At 34.8% G+C, this 21,655-nt stretch overlaps 1 pseudogene; it reads right to left on the bottom strand.

The window, feature by feature from the left end:
* The window catches only part of LOC126002664 (protein SET-like), a 74,984-nt pseudogene extending 54,549 nt beyond the window's left edge, over nucleotides 1-20,435 (bottom strand).
* Between the last annotated feature and the right edge of the window lie 1,220 nt (nucleotides 20,436-21,655).

The raw sequence follows: 21,655 nt of genomic DNA, 5'->3' as shown, positions 1-21,655 counted from the left end.
CATTCTGTTTTATTTAAGGTAAGGATCTCATTCTTTCAAAATAATTGCTGCTTAAATGCTTGGATGCTTTACGCTCTTCTATTTGGTTGACCACCCTCTCTGGAGAAGTGAGTTCTTCACTTGATTCTGCCTGAAATCTACAACTAGTTATTTCATATTTATTTCTTTATGGAAAATTAAAGTTTGCTGAGGGCAAAAGCACTGAATATCTCCTTGCTTCTTCCCTTCCTCTTACATTCAATATGACTAGTGACTTAGATTATATTTTCTGAATACTGTGATCATTTTTTTATTTTTTAATTACCTTATTTACACACCATGGTTACTAGGCTGTTCATGATACAGTTGGAGTTTTTCACAATTACAAAGCTGTTCATGATTGAGTTTCTTTGATACAATGTACAACACCCTTCACAAGTTTATATTTACCTTCACCAATGTCCCCAGTTTCCTTCCCCCCTAACCATCTCTACTAACCATATCTACTCTGAATGAGCCACTATCTTCCTTATATTTCCTACATACCACAAAGAGTAATGAACCAACTCCTGTCCCTAATTCTGCTATAGACTTCTCCAAAAGGTAGTAAGAGCTATCCCTCTGATGGCCTAATGGTCAGTTAATACATATAGGCTTATTATGTGTAAGAGATTGGGGCCAAAGAGGTAGCATAGCAGCAGGGCATTTGTTTGCACGCAGCCAACCCAGGACGGACATTGCTTTGAATCGCAACATCCCATATGGTCCCCAGTGCCTGCCAGGAGCAATTTCTGAGCACAGAGCCAGAAGTAACCCCTGAGCTGTTGAGTGTGACCCAAAAACCAAAAAAAAAGTAATAAAAAAGAGGTTTACTTATATTATGCCATTACCACAATTCTATGAAGTTACTATTATCATCTCTACTTACATAGAAGGCAATTGAGACCCATCAAGAATATTGATTTGATGTCATGTTGATCTTAAATAGCAAAGCTAGAGTTCAAATTGTATGAGGTTACCTCTATTGTTTTCAGAATGATCCTAATTTACTCATAGTATAAAATATTCTATATAATCTAGATCTCTCTCAACAGACATCAAATTAATTTCCTCTCTCAATCTGGTTTCAGATAAAAATTCTTACCATGTCATAGTTTATCAGATGAGGCAGAAATAAACACAAATAAGGAATGTATCTTATCAGACAATTCAGAGCATGAGAGATAAAAACAAATGGGTAAAATAGACAGTAAATGAAAAAAAAACAGAAGATACAATTTTACTCATTTGTTTGGGTTTTGGAATCACACTCAGCTGTGTTCTGGGATTATTCCTAGTTCTGTGATCAGGGATCACATTTAGAAGAATTTGGGTGTGTATTTCTAAAACCTGAACTAATGATTAGCACTCAAAAGGAAGGCAAGAATGAATTTCAAAGAGGAAGAAATCTAGGAGGAACAAAGGATATAGTATCAAGGGTTGAGTGGTCAAAGGAAGCAATACAGCTTAAACTAAATATTACAATACATCTTATTTCTCAAATCTTCAAGATGTCTATGATTGAGCACTAATGAGTAGATAGAATTCAATCATCACCTAGTGACCTTATTATGAAGAGCAGAATATAATCACCTAATTGTATAAGATTCAGTAGCAATATGAGTAGTAGGATTTTCTAAGAAAAAAATTTGAGTTCACTCTGGGAAACTTGTTAGAGAAACAGGGGAGTTTGTTTACAGTAAGAAATGGAAGGGAAGGAGTCTTTGTCCTTCGTGGGAATCAAAAGCAAGAATTTTTCTATGTCTATTATTTTAATCAGTATCCCTTAAATTTTAGAATGCTTTATTTCAGATTTACTGACTCCCAGATATTTCTGATTACAGAGAAGTAAGGACTGCTGTTTTGGCCTACATCTACATAAATAAGAAATGTGGCTAAAGATTTCTAAGGTAATAAATCATTTTTAAAAGAGAAATAAATAATTCAACTTGTTGAACTAAAGTGAAACTGTTGTTTTGGGAGAGGGGGATTATCTGGCCTTAATGTCCAAAATAATATTTATAATTTGAACAGAATCTCTAGAAATGTTGTATAAAACAAATGTCGTATGAACAAGATTATTCACACAGTTCTAAACAGCAGGCACAAAACAGCAAATTGTTCCTCAGAAAGAGTCCTAGTTGCTCTACACTTAGAATTAGAATTCCAGATGACTATTTCCCTGTCTTTCATACAACTTGTAAGTGCTCTGAGGTTTTGAGAGCTTAACACAAGTGAGGTTTAAGCCTAAAATTACCTACAGTACTTGAACCAAGCCAACGGCTAAAAACAACATTAAAACCAGACACAGATTTTTTGTGGGGTGATGTATGTCACAGTCAACCTATGGGCATTTTTATTCAGAAAGAAAAAAAATAGTATCACTAGTATTTAAAGATTTTCTAACACAGTAACATCTCTCTTCCATGGTTTTTTTTAACCCATCTTGAGATATCATCTCAAGATAATACTGTTGAAGAGTTCTAATACTAAAACTTGAAGTTGTGTAAGGAATTAAATTATGAAGTGCCTAAGCCTACACTTGCCAATGTCTTTCAAATTCTTAGAGCTTCTTCAAATACTCATTATTTATTTATTTTGTTTGTTTGTTTTTCATACAAACATGGCTGTACTCAGTTACTCCTGGCTCTGCTGTACTCAGGGATTTTTCCTGGCTTTAGGGACTATATGGGATGCCTGGAATTAAATTCAGGTCAGCTACATGCAAAGAAAGCACTTTACTCACTGTACTTTGTCTCTAGCACCAAATAATCACTTTTTAATTGGTCTGAAATACCTAAATAGTAGGTGAAATGAGTAGTTTTAATCATAAATATATAAAATTTTATGGTAGGCCCCAAATTCTTCACAAGAAGTATTTATAATATGTCTTAAGTCTTTCCTCTATTAATCTGAATACCAGTAACAACACCATATCTCTTAAGCAGAACATAAATTTGTACTTTTTCTTCCTGAGTACAAACCCTGGATGAACCAGAAAGTCAAGGTCAGTAAAGCTCCAGTTAGGAGCTCCAACCCCAGATTAATGAGATATATTAAAAGTATTTACTGATTTTCATCAGCGTTCCTGCTGGTGATCCTGCCTCCTTCAGAGCTGCCTGAGACTAGATTTCATCAGCGTTCCTGCCAGTGATCCTACCTGCTTCAGAGGTGGGTCGGGTCACACACACATTGATTCCTGCTGGTTTCTGCCAGGAGTCAGAAGGGTGCAGAAGCCATCTTGGGTCATGCTGTTTTCAGCTGCCTGAGACTGGATTTCATCAGCGTTCCTGCTGGTGATCCTGCCTGCTTCAGAGGTGAATGCCTTTTACGCGACTGATCTAAGCGAACCCGGGAACCCTGGTTCAATCACCGGTGTCCCATATGGTCCCCCAAACCAAATTATTTCTTCAATACTGTTCTATAAACCAGGAAGAAAGGCATTCTGTATTCCTCTTTTTAACTCATCTCCCATAGCTAATAAATAAAATTGTAATTCCAAATAAAACTTGAGCCAGTAATTTTTATCTATTGTCACTGTATGGTTTAGTTAGACTGGTACAAAAGCTTCCTTCAACACACACATTGTTTTCTAATTTTCAATATACATATCCCAGGACTTTTTAGGTGATATCCTAACAATATCATGCCACCTCTGACTCTTCAGATACATAAGGCATAGCACAATCCTGTTCTTCACCCTGTAACTTCAGATAATGCAAAATTACAATGCTATATGGCCAATTTAGTAATTTATACTACTTCCGAGAGACCTCAAAGTGTTCTTTTCTTTGTGACTAGAATACATCTCAACTACTTTCTCCAAACATAGGTTGCTTCAGGTTTTTTTCTTATTCTTTTACCAAAATTTGGAACATCAGAAATACCTTTCTTTATCATCCTTTCAAGGAACTAATTTTTATCACTGAGTTTTCATTATCTATCATAGCCCTCAAAATCACTTGTAAACTGCATGCATTTGCTTATTTTTTAAAATCAACTTTGTTACTTAAAAAATAATGGAGGGGGGCCGGAGAAATAGCACAGCGGTAGGGCATTTGCCTTGCATACAGAAGGACGATGGTTAGAATCCTGGCATTCCATATGGTCCCCGGAGCTTGCTGGGGGCGATTTCTGAGCGTAGAGCCAGGAATAACCCCCTGAGCGCTGCCGGGTATGCCCCCCCCCCAAAAAAAATAATGGCGGGTACCAAGACCAAACAGTTGTATGATCACTAAGTAGTAATAAAAAAAATGATCGGATTTAAACACCAAATCCAAAGCCAACTGCAACAGAATCGAAACCCAAATTTACAAGCTAGACACAGAGAGGACCACTTACACTAGCAGCCCAAGGGGTAAGGGTGGGGGATATGGATGCATGCTGGGAAGCAATATCAGTTGAAATGGTCAAAGGAAGAAGGGCAAGTAAGGTATTAACCTTGAATACACCAGACACAGGTCTAATCCTTGGCATCCTATATTGTTTCCAAACTCCATTAAGAGTGATCACTGAGCACAGAGCCATGTTAAATCCCCAACTGCCACAGGGGATGCCTCAAGGGGTAAAAAGTGATGTTCACCTACCTGATTGACCATCCAGACTGAATTATACATCTCCACATTGCCTTTTCCTCACAGTATACATAATTCCAGTAATTAGTTGCTGTATGTTATTATTATAAGGGTTTTCTGAGGAGTTAACTCTGGATAAATTTTATTTATAAATTCTAAAGAATCTTGAAATTTGGAAGAATGAAGCACATGTGATGACAGACACATAAGGCCTGTTCAGTGTATCTTATAATACCACAACTTTAAGGGTGCTTATTGATTGAAGATAACAATTACTATGATGACAATTTTACTAACACAATGATGCTGAAGTGGTTATTATTTCGGGCTCACACATGAATGTGCTTTTAATTAGTACAATTTGCAGTGCTGGTGTCAACTTGTTAATCATCTTCAAAGAAGCTATGAGTCTTCAGCTTCTTCCATTAAAAGAAAATACTGCTTCCATGTTCTCATTTCCTAAATAGGAAGCAATGAACTTAATAACATACAAAATACCCTTAATGGTGCTCTTCAAATGAAAACAAGTAACAAATATAAACTTTGCTAGAAAAAATGTATCACTCTGTCTTTGGAAAGAAAAAAGGATATTGTCTAATTCAGAAGAAGGCTTTGGTATAAAAGTGCCTGATAGAGTAGATTGAGGGTCAGAGTCATTCTAAATAGTCACAGAAGAAACTGAAAATGTGAGGCAAATAGTTTTATCAACCCTTTAAAGATAAATGGACTTTATAGAAATGGTTGAAAAATAGAGTCGATGAGTTTTCTTCTCACAGCAACTCTGACACAAATATCTGTTAATGATCCATCTCTGGCAAAATCAATGTTTAATATATTATTTGAAATATAAAATAATAGTCTCATTTGAAAAATACACTTAAATATGCTATTGGTGAGTTTCTACATACAATTTACTAGCAAATTGCATTCATTTTGAAGAGGGGTTAAGATCTTTAGGGCTTAGATCTTCCAGTAATAGATCCAAAAACACAGTAATATGTACAAATGACATAACTCTGGAACCCTCAGACATTGTTTGCTTTATTGTAGCTACATTTAAAGGTCATAGTTTATTTCTGTCAATGTTCATTTAGCAATGTGACTATCACATGAATTCATGCTTTCTTTGTATATCAATGTAGGAAATCAGTTGCTATTGAAAATAATTAAAAATAGTGGGACTATTTTCAACCAGTACTTATTTTATATTTGATTTTGTGAATACCATTTCCCTGAAAAACATGAAAAAATATAAAGTTCATACCAAAAGTGGGATCCCCAAGGCCTATGGCTTTTCGACCACCCTGAAAATGCAAGTTTGGCCTAATGAAGGGCAATGTTCTCTTTCAAACAGTTGCCAGACTAACTAAGAGATTTAGGAAGTTTCTGGCATTGTCAAGGGCTTGGAACTGCTAAGTTGTTAATATTAAAACAGAACTCAGAGTCCTTTTGGAATTCTTTTGCTTGAATGGGGTTGAAGTTGAGGATCATATTCTAATAAGGAGAATATAGAAAGTGAGACTGATGGGGTTCATTATTTAGTTGCCTTCATCAGGTTTCTCCAGCACTAGCTTTTAATCACCTCAAATTATGTCATCCTGAAACAAACAGTATGTCAAATAAAGTAACCATCTCTTTCTAAAGTATGGTCACATGTTTACATCTACTTATTTTGAGAAATTACACAGATATAAAGCAAATTTCTCAACAGAACAAGTTTTTTGTGTCTGTGCTCTGTAAAGTCTATAGATTTAAGTAGATCTCATGAGTCAAGGATCATATCAATTGTGTTTGTCACTAGGTTAATCGGTACTGCCCTCTTTGTATACTACTATTCCTTGATTTCTACAAAATTCTCTTTTAAAAAGAATTTTCCACATTTGAGAATTTTCAAAAATAACATGACCACACTAAATCTTTAACTAGATACTAAGTTGAAATTTACTTAAAATATTTTTGTGTAAGAAAGGAATTTCTTTCTTTTCAGGTATCATCACATAAAAAGTATTACACACACCTACACAAACACATATACACAAACACTACTTGTTATTAAAACACTTTTTTTTTGTTTTTTGAACCACACCCAGTGACGTTCAGGGGTACTCCTGGCTATGGGCTCAGAAATTGCTCTTGGCTTGGGGGACCATATGTGTCACCTGGGGGTCAAACCGCGGTCAGTCCTGGGTAGCTATGTACAAGGCAAATACACTACTGCTGCACCACCGCTTCGGCCCTAAACAGGTTTTTAAAAAAATATTTTCTTTATTTAAGCACCATAATTACATAATGTTCTTATTGGTTTTCAGTCATAAAATATACACTCCCTTCAACAGTGCAACTTTCCCCTCCACCAATGTACCCTATTTCCCTCCTCTCCCACTCCCAGGCTGTCTTTGGGACAGGCATTCTATTTTTCTCTCTCACTATTGTTGATTGTCATGGTAGTTGTGAGTGCACATATTTTTCTAACTGTGCTTAATACTCTTTGTAGTAAGCCTTTTATCTTGGGCTGGTCCTTCTGGACCTTATTTCTATTGTTTCTGATTATTACCATACTGTCTTTTATTTTTCTTAAATACCACAGATGAGTAAGACTATTTTGTGTCTATCTCTTTCCCTCTGACTCACTTCATTCAGCATAATAGTTTCCATGTCCATACATGTACAGGCAAATTTCATGACTTCATTTTTCCTAACAGAACAGTACTCCATTTTGTAGATATACCACAGTTTCTTTATTTACTTATCTTTTGTCAGGAAACTGGGTTGTTTCAAGATTCTGGCTATTGTAAATAACACTGCAATGAACATGGGAATGCAGAGGGCATCTTTGTATTGTGTTTTTGTGTTTCTAGGGTACATCCCTAGTACTGGTATTGCTGAATCATATGGGAGCTTAATATCCAGTTTTTGAGAAATATCTATATTATTAAAACAAGTTATATGGCTTATATGTGTTTGTCTATAGTGACCAAATCTTTAAATATTTTATACCTGAGTATATCCAGTAATGAAAACATGCAGGCCTATATATTGCTAACTGGTTTTTGTGGAATAGAATAATAAAAATAAATAAATAATAATAATAATAAAGTACCTGTTTAGTAAAATTTATCTTAAACACTTAAACCCTGCCTGTCTATATACTTTTCCTTTTGCTTCCTTTTATACCAAATTAACTTGACCTTTGGCCACAAGTAATTTAACATTTCTTTCCTTCTTGCCTGTCTTAAATTTGCAGCTTTAAGATCTCTCTAAACCTTAATTTTATTAGCCTTTATTTCTGTCCCTGATTTATACTAATATGTGCTGATGAAGAACACAGTCCATAAATCCACTGCCACCAGTGTGCAGTCCCACCATAAGGTGAAAGTAAGTTCTTTCTATCATGCTCACAAAATATTACACATTCTTATAATTATCTTCCCGCCTCAATTTTTCTTTTTAAATTCTGTACCTCATTTTATTATTTTTCTATAGATTCTGGATTAGTCATAATACTATCTCCAGTGCTTCATTATTTTCTCCTATAATTGTCTCTCTCTGTATTATCCTCATCCATGTGCTTATTTCACTCAAAAAAAAAAGGAGCCTCAAGTATATTACTTCTTAACATTAAGACTCTGTTATAGCCAACTTTTACTATTCATGTAGTCATTCCTATATACTAATTTTTTCTCTTTTAATTAATTTTACTTTCCCTTTCCAACCCAATTTCTATATCTTTTTTTAACTTTTTTTTTTTGGTCACACCCAGTAAGACTCAAGAGTTACTCCTGGCACGGTGCTCAAAAATCTTTCTTGGCAGGCACGGGGACTAAATGAGGTGCCAAAATTTGAACCACCATCCATCCTGGATTGGTTGCATGCAAGGCAAACGCCCTAGCACTGTGCTATCTCTCAACCCACCCCCAATTTCTATATCCTAATTTTTTTTCTCTCTTTCCATTAATTTTACTTTTATTCTCCAACCCAATTTTTTTCTTTTGATTGTTTTAGCTAAGTATTGAAGGAAGATTGTTTTTATTGAATGAAATTTATTTAGAAAGACATTAGGGGTGAGAAAAAGAGGAATATATGTTCAATAGAGAACATAAACTTCCTAGACTAGAAAAAAGCAAAGATAGAATTATGTGTTCAAACGGGAATATAAACTTGAAAGTGCAAGCCCCCAATCCAAAATTTTGAAAAGATGTGTAAGAGTCTACCAACAACTGAAGAACCATTCTTTACTCTATGGAGGTATTTCTGAGGGAGGAGTTCTTAGAGAAAGTCAGACAGCTTTTCTCAGTATTGATCTGTAGATGAACTTTTTCTCAATGTTGACTTTCTTCCCTTGGCTTTACTAGACTACATAATGACATTGTGATTAACTCAACATACCTAAACTATTATTGCAAAGTTTAATAAATGAAAAAGTAAAGTGACATATTTGCTTTTCTACTGTCTTTGAGATATTTTTTGCTTTGTTTTGGGGCCATACCTGGAAGGAACTAGAGGTTACTTCTGGGTTTTGTACCCAGAAATTACTCCTGGAGGGCTTCGAGAACCATGTAGCATGCCAGGGATCTAACTTGGGTTGGCCACAAGCAAGGCAAAAACCCTACTCTGTACTATCTCTCCAGAAATCTTCTGTGCATATAGTTAAATCTAAACTGATTAAAGTATGAATAGAACAATTTTAGATACATACTAAGTACACAAATAATTCATTCTTCCACATTCCTTTACCTCTTTGTACATTTTCTCTATGCCCAAATCACACTCAACTTTGATCTTTCTTTTTTTTTCAAAAGCACCTATTAAACTACAAAATTTTGTAGATTACATCAAGGACCACATGTAATCCCTGAAAGTTTCTCTTATTCAGCAAGGGAAAGGTACATACTCTCTAAAGTTCTAGAGCAAAATTCTCATAAGAAAAAATAACATTGTATAGTAAAGATTCTTTTATAAGTTCTAGTAAGCATATAAATTTCTTGAAGACAAATAATATATTGGCTATTTTCTATTTCTATACCCTATATGTTTGCCATATAAAATACATTCAATGAAAACTTGTTATATTCATGGATATTTCTAGATTCACCGCATGGACAGTTTATGAAGTATATATCCTAGCTTGAACTGAGCACATTGTTCATCAGGTCTGATATATATATGTTTCTACTCAATAAATATAGTAATGCTTTCCTGGTCTAGTTAAATATTTGAATTCTTGACTTTCTTATTTATGAGAAGAGTCCCTATCTTAATGAATAAAGTAGATACACAGAAAGAGCTTTTTCAGCAATATGCCACACAACTCTCACCTCAAGGCAAGACCAGACTTTATTACTTAAGATGATGATTATTAAAATCTCTTAATGTTTTAAAAGATTGTTTATAGAAATATAATTTAATCTTCCTACTGAAAGTTTTTCTTACCTATCCCTAATCTTTTATGCTGTGCAGGAGAGTTACAGAAAAATGCACCATGACATTAAAAGAAAGAAAAAAAAAACTCTTCTGCTGCAATAACAGCACTAAATCACCCTTAAGTCTTCTCTTCCCCAGTGTAAACAATACAAATTTATTTAGCCTTCCTCAATAGATCTTATTTTACAAGCTTTTAATCAACACAGTGGCATATCTCCAAGGCTAGAGTCCCAAGTTCCTATGTCCTTCTGCTGTTGTAAAGCTTAGTACAGCTGACAGCTTTCCATGCCGATTATTACTCCAGACTTACTATGAATAATATCCCCTTTGTGCTTTGCAATGCCCTTAAGAAAACTCTAACATGATGGTAATTCTTAAACTCAGGAATTGCTTTGATGTTTATTTGCCTACTGCCCATTCTCATTAAAATAAGAGAGTGAAATAATGGAGGATAGGGACCAAGAGGACTCAGGTGCATTGGTGATGTTAACAAAGTAAAGAACTAAATATCTAAGCCACGGAGTCAACAACAATAAAATCATGAGACCCAAACTTTAACAACTAATCTTTAAAACATGCCTATTATCATGGTCAGCAGGGGTGGGGGTGATGGCTTGGATGGACTCTGGGAATATTGGTAGAGGGAGGTTGACTCTGATGACAGTATTGGTGCTGTAATATTGTATTTCTGAAACTCAACTATGAATAACTTTGTAAATCATAATGCTTTGAATAAAAATAAGAAAATGAAATGACCATGACTATGGATTCAATGCAGCTGAATACTATTTTTATGTCATCATATTTCTCATCTCATATGGGAAAAAACCATGGCAGGGACAAATAATAAAGTAGTGGAGATAGTAGCAGTATTATCATAATCAGCTATATTTTTGAATGATTGCTGCATACTGGATTTCCTACTGTAGAACACATATATTAACTCCTTATGTAAAACAATAATGGTGAACATATATTTTTGTTACTTTACTAGTGAGAAAATTGGCACAAAATATTAATAAATGTGGCTAACATTGCATAACTAGTAAATGGTATAGTTAGATTTGAAATCCAAATAATCTGGATTATAATAATAATCTTAGCATTTTCTAGATTCTAAAGGATACCTTTGCTATAACTGCTGTTATTATCCTTATTAGGTCTTCATAGGCATAATTTTATAAACTTTCCAAGAATTGCTGTTGAAATTAAAAGAGTAAATATCAACAAAATAACTTAGCAAAACACCCACTGTGAATATTATTTTTAGAGATTTGTTGTGAGTTGATACTGTTATTTATTTTTGAACATTAAGAGGCTTTGAATCCATGTTTGTATAAATTGGTATTTTCTTTTATATATAAGTATATCTTTATTTAAGCACCATAATTACAAGCATGTTCATAGTTGGGTTTCAGTCATAAACAGAATACCTATGTTCACCAGTGCAGCATTCCCACCACCAATGCTCCCCTCTTCCCCCACCCCTGCCTGTATCATGACAGGCGTTCTCTAATTCTTTAACATTTCTCTAATACTTTAACATTGTCATGCTAGTTATTAGTATAGTTATTTCCCTAACAGTGTTCACCACTTCTTGTGGTGAGCTTCAAATTGTGAGTCCTTCTGGTCCTCCCAGCCCTTAACTCTATTGACTCTGGGCTTTATTACAGTAATGTCTTTAATTTTTCTTAAAACCCATAGATGAGTGGTACTTATTCTGTGTCTATCTCTCTCCCTCTGACTTATTTCACTCAGCATAATAGATTCCATGTATATCTGTGTATAGGAAAATTTCATGACTTCATCTTTCCTGACGGCTGCATAATATAAAAATGTTCCACATTACTAATCATCAGGGAGATGCAATTCAAAACTACAATGAGGTATCATCTCACACCACAGAGACTGGCACACATCACAAAGAACAAGAACAATCAGTGCTGGCAGGAATATGAAGAGAAAGGAACTCTTATTCACTACTGGTGGGAATGCCGTCTAGTCCAGCCTTTATGGAAAACAATATGGAGATTCCTCAAAAAACTGAAAATTGAGCTCCCATTTGATCCAGCCATTCCACTCATAGGGATATACCCTAGGAACACAAAAATACAATACAAAAATCCCTTCCTCACATTTATATTCACTGCAATGCTATTTACAATAGCCAGACTCTGGAAACAACCAAGATGCCCTTCAACAGATAAATGGCTAAAGAAACTGTGGTACATATACAGAATATTTCTTTCTTAAAATTAGGTAGATCATTTTAGTAAAGAGATATATTCTAATATTATATAAAAGTACCGTGAAGTCTCTATCCTAGACCTTGCCCTATGACCTGAGCAAATACCAAGATCACTAGCTACAGTGGCCTGATTTTCTCACCCACAACTGAGAGGAAAGTTTCCTGGCACCACAAAAAAGCCCTTGGAATGTTGTAATAAGTAGTAGTAATAAGCCAGTAGTTTGACCCCATGATGGTATGCTTCAGGGATGGAGAAACACTGAATCTCTTAGGCCACGGGAATTCCCTTTCTTCCCCAATACTTACTGTGCCTATACTAAAAAAAAGTGGGAGGGGACACCAAACCCTGCCACTTCAACACCCCTTCTTTTTTTTTCTTGTTTTTTATTTATTTATTAATTTTTTATATTATTTTCCTTCTCTTTTTTCTTGCACTTTTTTCTTTCGTTTTCACTCTTGTGGTTATTATTTGGTGATTTTTTTCTCTTCTTTTTTTTGGTAGTTGTTACCAAATTTTTTCTTCTCTTTTTCTTATCTTTTTTATCTCAACAGAATCACATAATTTGAATTATTCAGCTTCATGAATTGAGAGGGGGAAAAGGATCATACCAGGACCAGTCATCTAAACATGTAGTAAAAATAAAAAATGATCAGACTTGAACACCAAACCCCAAGTCAATGACAACAGAATAGATACCCAATCTACAACAAGCTGTAAAGTGGAGACCAGTTACACTAGTATTCTGGGGGGGTAAAGGAGGGAGATATGGGATACATGCTGGGAATAGGGGTGGAGGGAGGACAACACTGGTGGTGGGAATGCCCTTCATTTATTGTCACTATGTACCGTAAATAATTCTGTGAAAGATTTGTAATGCACTTTGGTCACAATAAACCTTTATTTAAAAAAGTAATACATATTTACTTGAAATAATTTATACATGTACACATAAAATGACAAAATAATATGCTAGATAATTTGATAATACTTAAAGTTATCAAGAGTTTAGTAATCTTACTAATCATATATTCATGTTTGAATGCATGTAATTAAAGATAGAAATCAAAACCTAGTTACATGTTGATTCTAGAGTTTCAACAATATAAGATATATATGCAGCAACTTTGTTATATACTGCTTTAGTTTTTTGGCTGCAAAGTCTTAATTTTAGAAGGCAATAAATCCTAAGGTATGGTATTGTATTAATATAGCATCCAATATCGTTGATATTTTAAAATTATATTGTGGAATATGAAAGTGATTTTGAAAAACATTAAATAACTGTATCAGTTCACATACTAAAAGCTTATCTCTTTTCTTACATCTAAACTACTCTAATTAATTGGAGGAAAATGTGTCCAGTCCTTTAAATTCTCTTAAATAGTTAACAGGTATTTATTTAACAAAGAGAGTAGAGAATTGGAAAGACAGAGAATTAGATAGACAATAATACACTCTAGAATTTAGTTTGTCATCTTCTATATTTTTACCATTATTTTTGACATGTGGTTTATAGTATTGTCTTTATGGCAGTGATCTAAAGTGAACTTTAAAATGAACTGAATTACAGTGTGCATTGATGTAACGAAATATATCATAACTACAGTAATTTATGAAAATAGCAATAGCTAAAAAGCTGGTATCAAAAAGCATAAATTTTGAGAAGGGGATTATGAGTCACCAGGAGTTAACCAACTTTAAACAAAATATAAAGCTTAAATCAGAATCCAGAGATAAACCTCAATGGTAAAGCACTTGTCCTGTATGCAAGAAACCTGAATTCAATTCTCCTTTCTTGGTACAAGAAACAAAACAAAGAAAGACAAATACAAAATTTAAAATATCCAAGTAATCTTTTTTACTCTGTAATGGTAAATTAGCAGCAAAGCAATAGCTTTTCTACACTGTGTAAAGATATTCTTTGTATTTTCCTCATACATTCTCATTGTTAGGATAGTTCTCAATATAGTTATTTCTCTAACTAGGAGTACAGGAGGGGTGGAGTGGGGAGCAGGGATAATTGGGACATTGGTGAATGTTGCACTGGTGATGGGGGTGTTCTTACATGACAGAAACCCAACCACGATCATGTTTGTAATCAAGATGTTTAAATAAAATATTATTTTAAAAAAAGATATTCTTTGTAGGGGCCGGAGAGATAACATGGAGGTAAGGCTTTTTGCCTTTTGTGTTTTGCATGCAGAAGGACGGTGGTTCAAATCCTGGCATCTCATATGGTCCCCCGAGACTGCCAGGAGCGATTTCTGAGCAAAGAGCCAGGAGTAGCCCCTGAATGCTGCCAGGTGTGACCCAAAAACCAAAAAAAAAAAATCTTTGTAGGCATATTAAAGAGATGGCAATCTATCCTTCTGGGTAAGACTAGAGTCTGTGAAATCCATATTCCAGTCTTTACGTTTAGAGCTAGCTGTGTAAAAATTTCCCAGATGCTGAGAACTTCTAGTTTGAATTTGCTTTCTCCATTCCTGAATTGCCTCAAACATATTTACTAAAAATTCATATTTTTGTCAATTATATATTAAATTTCAGATTTATTCTGAATCCACCAAGCAAAACCTGAACCAAATAGTTTCATGAATTTATCTTTTAAGATCAGTGTGATTCTGTCGAAAAATAATTCTACTTAGGATTTCCTTCCAATTTCATGACACAAAGATATTTCCAGAAATTACAACCTACCTAAAATCTACAGCTTTCAAAATCGCATTTCAAAGTTGAAAACATTTATAAATCTCAAAAATAAGTGGAACTATACATAGTAAAAGATGTTTGTTACGTTAATTTAGATTTCACAAAAGTCTATTCATTGATTATTCACTTGAACCTATAGGTAATTTAATATACATGTAAAAGTACATGTAGATAATTTAATCAATTCACAATACTGGGTTTATGCTTTTGAGCATATAATAAGGAAAGAGTCTTTGCTGAGTCCTCTATTACTATATTAAAATTTTAATGTTTATATATGATTATTTATGGTTTGGGGACACTGATTAGGACACCCCAGTATAGGAGCCACACCTGGTGCTAGTCTGTATACCATGTGGTGCTGAGCATTGAACTTAGTTGTCCCACATGAAAAGTGTGTTCTCTAGTCCCCTAAAGTCATCTCCTAGTCCTTGTTTTTAGAATCTTCAAAGTGAATATAGAAAATTATGGGTTATTGGGGACAAGGTGATAGTATAGGAGTGAATGTGTTTACTTTGCATATGCCAACCCTGATTCAAATCCCTAATACCTCATAAGGAATCAAAGCACTGCTAAAGGTCACTCACTTTTGAGCACAGAATTAGAAACAGCCTCTGAGCACAGAAAGGTGTGTTTGCCAAACAAAAAAATAACAAAGCAAAATAATATAGATTAATGATGTGGTAATAGGACTTTAATTTTTTGTTTTTAAAAATGTCTTTTGAAATTAATTTCATAAAATAGAATTTTGAATGATAAAAACAACAGTAGAAATTTTCTTTAAACCCACTTTTTCAAATACCTTTGGGTCTCCAGAAAAAGACTATAAATTTACAATTGAATAAAGTGAGAGTAAATTGAGATTGGCAATTAATATTTTGCAGATTTTCCCCTACATCTCCCTACAGATTCCATTTAACTGCATACAACCCCAGTCCACACACCCATGCCTTTCTCTTTTCCTTTTTTTGAATTAAAAGTCCCATCCAGCTGCACAGTCCCAGGGGAAAATTCTGAGACAGCTCTGTGAACCACTAGATCTACAACTTGCTCATTTAGAAAGTGGGTTTCCATCTGGAATTACAGCTGGAGCATCTGTGTTTACTTTTTTATTAAACATATTTTTTTTTGAAAAGGAAGGGAATTTGTGACAAAAGGAACAGTGCTGCAAATTAAGGGAGAAAAGGAAAGCAATTCAAGGCTAACAACATGTGAATCCCATGACTGCTGTTTTTGAACCCGGATGGAAGCTGGCTCTGGTATAGAACACCCACTCATAAAGAAGGCACAGAGCCAAATGGCTCTGCATCAGCAGGAGGCAGAAGCTACAAGAAAAGAGGGTGTTTTGTGACAGCCAAATAACTCAGCTCAAAGACATTATGCTTGGGAACATATTCAAAAGATGGTTCTCCTTAACTTTTTTTTTTTTCCAATTTTACCTAAATGAAGAGTCAAAGAATGAAATTGGTATGGATTATCCACAAAATCTTTGGCTGTACTATAATCATTAAGGCCTACTATTTTGTCCAGGTTATGTTTCCACCTTTTTGAGAAATTCCACTTGACTTGGCCCCTCCCCTTAACTGTCTTTATGAACAGAGAAAAAGTGCTAAATTATTCCTATTTTACACACTTTGTGTCCCTCAGGACTAAAAATTACTATTTCACCATTATGTTTAGATAAAAGAAAAATATATCTGTTATTCCCTTCAGAATATAATATTTTCCTTCCAGTTACAGAAAGCTATCCTTATTTAACTATTCCAAAATTAAAGGGTGGATGCACCATTTAGTTTTTTTAAAAAAAAATCTTTTATAATAGAATTACAGTACATTATTTGAAATTATTTAATTAAGTTAATTTTCCTTGGCATGCTGTGCCATGCAAAATAGTTTCTTTCAACAACTTTAGGAACAAAATGACACTAAATTTAAAGAAGCAAGCAAAACAAGGAGAAAGCAATGTTAGCATGAATCTTTTAAAAGGTTTTATCAAGCAGATAGCTATGACAGAAGAAACGAAAAACAGTTTCAAATTTTAACTTTTAAAATTTTGAGAATGGTTTTTTACTATTATCACTACAACAACATGCTGAATGAGTAAAATACTATTATTCGATTAGGCAGTATGCAGTTTTGAATGTTATGTAAGTCTTTAATTTCAAATATCATGCTGTAACTTTTCTTCCTCACTGTTCAATGTCATCTCTTAGTCTTCTGATTAATATCCCAGTATTCCCATAATTGTTTCAATTACTCATAATTTGTTTATAATCAAAGGTGATTTACGTTATATTTAGCAACAAAAGGGCAGTGGTAGAGAGTTTGGGGTACATTTATAGTGATAAAGGTGCAGTGATTTTGTACATCAATATCATAAATGTTAATACTATGCTACCTAAATTTTTATTGTTGTTTAAATTATTATCAAGAATGCACAAATACTTGCTGTGATATTTTGCAAACAATTTGCATGTTCAGTACTTTGATAATCCTGATAAATTTAGAGAAATATGAAATAAATAAATTGTATAACATCCAAAGAAGATCCATCATTATATTTTTTATTCAGAATGAAAATGTTTTATAATCTTAAATGTTCCAAAATCATTAGGTTAAAATATTCAGAAAGTAAAATGAAATACTTTATGTGGTCCTACAATCACCAGCTTTACCTTTGGGTATAATTATCTATGTTTCTTTAGAAAATTTGTATAGTTAAAATAATACACAATCTTGCAATTTTTATAAATCCACCACTGAACATGAAGTTTCTCTACAGTAATGAATCAAGTTGCTGTGTGTAGCTTGTGGCTAGCTCCAAATTACTTCATATACCATATATTTATTTTAGTATTTTTCCTAGTAAATGATGAAATAAATACTATGCAACTATTCAATTCTACATACAAATGATTGTTTTTCTATGGAATGCTCAAAAGTCCATTTGGAATTCAAATATAATTTCCATTACCCTAGATGCTCAAATTACTAATGCATTTTATCTGTTATATAGAACCAACAGTACAGATCACAAGCTGATCTCGTTGGGAATGAAAAAACAAATGATTTATAAGTGATGTTAACTGTCAAGTAACTTCACTAACTTCAGTTAAAATCATTTGAAAAAACACTAAATGCAAAAAAACTACAAAGTAAATAAAACAATTTCAGCTTCTTAAGGATTTCCTCACTTCACTTTATTGTTGATAAAAGATGGCCAGGGGCTGGAATGATAGCACAGCCATAGAGTTGGCCTTGCATAATGCCAATCCGGGAAAAACTTGGGTTCAATCTCTGTCATCCCATATGATCCCCCAAGTCTGCCAGGAGTGATTTCTGAACATAGCGGCAGAAGTAACCCCTGAGTATTGCCAAGTGTGACCCAAACCCCCCCAAAAATAAATAAAATAAAATAAAATAATGTAAGTATGACAGAAATGAAAAATCTAGAAGAAATGGATAAAGTTGAGAAAGAGAAGTAATGAGGAAACTGGGGTTGCGGCTGCTATTATCGTGGTGATGTGGCTTCCCACTACACCTAATAAAACCTTATATATGTATATGTATAAAGTATATATACGAAATATATATACATATATATGTATTACATTAGGGTTTATATATATGTGTGTATGTATGTATGTATGTATGTATGTATAAAGCTCTAGCTCTACATACAAAGCAGACCCAACAACACTGAAACATGACATCTATGCTGCAAACACTGAACTCTGCCAATAGCCTCTCAAGGTGGCAGCAGGTTATGAAGGGGGCATGAGAGAATGAAGCCTTTCCTTTATTCCTTACATACTTAAGGCTTCTCTGCTATAGATTGTGTTAATACAGTTTGAGGAGAAAGTATAGGCCTTTCCACATTCCATACACAAACGAGATTTTACTACAGAATGACCATTTTTAATCTATATACAAAAGCTGAAGTATAAAGTGAAGGCCTTTTCAAAAGCCTTCATAAGGTTTCTTACAAGTATAATTTTTCCTACATTGAGAGAATTATAAACTTGTATATCTTCAGAAACCATATCTTTGTCCAGTATAGAGCCAAACCTGATATTGCTCAGGCAATACTCATGGTTCTGTGCTCAGAAATTACTTCTGGCAGCCTCAGAAGATTTTAGGAGATGCTGGGGATTGACCCCAGGTTGGCTGCTATGGCAAATACCTTTGAAAATGTTCTAGTCCGAAATATGAATTTTATGAAGAGAAAACATTCATAAGTAAAAAAGGCCTTCCCACATTTTCTACATGTTAGGATTCTCTCCAGTTTAAGGTTTATTTCATTTATTTTTGCAGGTCACACTCTATGTTCCTCAAGGTTACTGCTGATTGTGCTATCAGTAATACCTTCTTTGGGGCTTGCACGACCATACAGAATGCAAGGGATGAAACCCAGGCTAGTGACACTCAGACCCACCAGATATCAATTTCATATCTATGAAAAGATTTGCACAGGAAGGCCTTATCACATTTTAATGCACTTTATGTTTCTCTCAAGAATAAATTCTTATGTTTTTAAGGCCTTAGGGGAAAGTCTAAGAGTTTCCACATTCTAGAGACTCCTGAATAAAACATTCCTGTGAATAGTAAGGTTTAAGGATTGAGTGAAGGCCTTTCCACACTCCTGACATAAATAAAGCGTCTCACCTGTATGGATATTCTTGTTCACAAAAAGTGTTGTAAATTGAGGAAACCTTCCCACATTTCTGACATAAAAGACTTCCCTCCTGTATGAATTTTCATATGCCCAGAGAGAGATAAGGATTGAGTGAAGACTTTCCCATGCACCTGCCATGAATAAGGTTTCTCTCCAGTATGAGTATTCCTGTGCATAATAAGCTGTGAGGGATAAGCAAAGGTCTTCCCATACTCCTGACATGAGGCTTTTCTCCTGTATGAATTTTATTGTGCACACTAAGTATGAGAATTTAATGAAGGCCTTCACACTGGACATAAATTATCCTTCTCACCAGTATGAATATTCATGTGCCTAATAAGGTTGGAGGAATGAGAGAAGTCCTTTCTACAGTCCTGACAAAAATAAGGCTTCTCTCCTGTAGGAATTTTCTTGTGTGCATGAAAGCCTCCCCCACACTCCTGACATGTATAGGGTTTCACACAGTATAAATATTCATGTGTGTAGTATGCTGTGAAGATTGAGCTAAGACCTTTCCACACTCCTGACATGTATAAGGCTTTTCTCCTGTAGAAATTTTCTTGTGTACAGTAAGCGATGAAGAGTAAGTGAAGGACTTGCCACACTCGGGACATACACACTCGGGACATTTGTTCCTGTCCGGACTTCCTTAAGATCACTCAGATGTGATGGCTGATTCAGAGTATGTCTACCTCGTTGACCGTCAGAGGTATCCTGTGTTACAGGGATGTCTGAGAGCACATCATGATGCCGAGTACATGGAAAGGACCCCTCACCTTCCTTATGCATGGGCGGCTCCACTCCACAGAGAATGTGCGTGTGAGCCTATTGATATGAGGAGCTCAGAGCAAACACTTTAGGTTGCTTGGCCTGAGGTGACCCTACTGGAGAGATCACAGTCCAGAGAGTGGACGGAGCGAACTCAGGATTGCTGTCCCCAGTCGACTGGGTCTGCACAGCGAGGGAAAAGAGAACTTGATAAGAAACAAAAGACTGTAAAGAAGGGAACGGAGAGATAGCATGGAGGTAAGGCATTTGCCTTTCATGCAGAAGGTCAGCGGTTTGAATTCCGGCATCCCATATGGTCCCCCGAGTCTGCCAGGAGCGATTTCTGAGCATAAAGCCAGGAGTAACCCCTGAGTGCTGCCGGGTGTGACCCCCCCCAAAAAAAAAATACCAACAACTCTGTAAAGAAAACCTACTCAATCTAATGTAATAACCCTTCTTTACATCTTAATAGATAACAGGGCTACCATCATCAGATATATAAGTGACTTGCTTAGTGTCTTGCATAGCGAATCACAAACATTTAACTGTGATCAAGATATTTTGATAACAAATCATGGTTCCTTTCTTTTACTATTCTCACTCCTGAAAGGTACAGAAGTTTGTTCGTTTATTCTTTCTTGGAAGGTGTGGAGGTGAAGGTAGGGTCATATCTAGCAGAAATCAGGGCTTATTTCTGGCTCTCCATTTATTTAAAATTCCTGATTATACTCAGAGGGGGAATTGCGATGCCAGAGATAGAGCCCAGGTCAGCCTGGTACAAGGTAAATATCTTACTCTATACTGTTTCTCCAACCACAGAATTTTAGGACATTACAAATAGGAAGACAATGACTCGAAAGATGAATTACACTAAAACACTTAATGCAAGTGATTTTTAGTCATTGTTTAAAAATAATAATGATGATGGGTTTAGAACACTAATGCAGGTGCTTATCTTGCAGGTGGTTGATCAGGGCTCTATTCCAGTTCTTAATGGTGCCCAGGCACCATCAAAAGTAATCCTTATGCACAGAGCCATGAGTAGCAATGAGCACCAGCAAGTGTGGCACCCAGACAGCAACAACAACAACAAAGAGAATAATGATAATGATCCAATAATATTAAAAAACAGAATTTGCTTTAATTCAATGAGCCAGAAGACATGATTCTTGCTTTAGTTTAGGGACACCATGCTTGTTTCCACTCAGCAGTAAAGAAATTAAAAGAAAAAAATACATCAC

This window comes from Suncus etruscus, chromosome 1, assembly GCF_024139225.1.
Source record: "Suncus etruscus isolate mSunEtr1 chromosome 1, mSunEtr1.pri.cur, whole genome shotgun sequence".
NCBI classification, from domain to species: domain Eukaryota; kingdom Metazoa; phylum Chordata; class Mammalia; order Eulipotyphla; family Soricidae; genus Suncus; species Suncus etruscus.
Note: the sequence above shows the minus strand (reverse complement) of the source record. Positions and strands in the feature narration are given on the sequence as shown.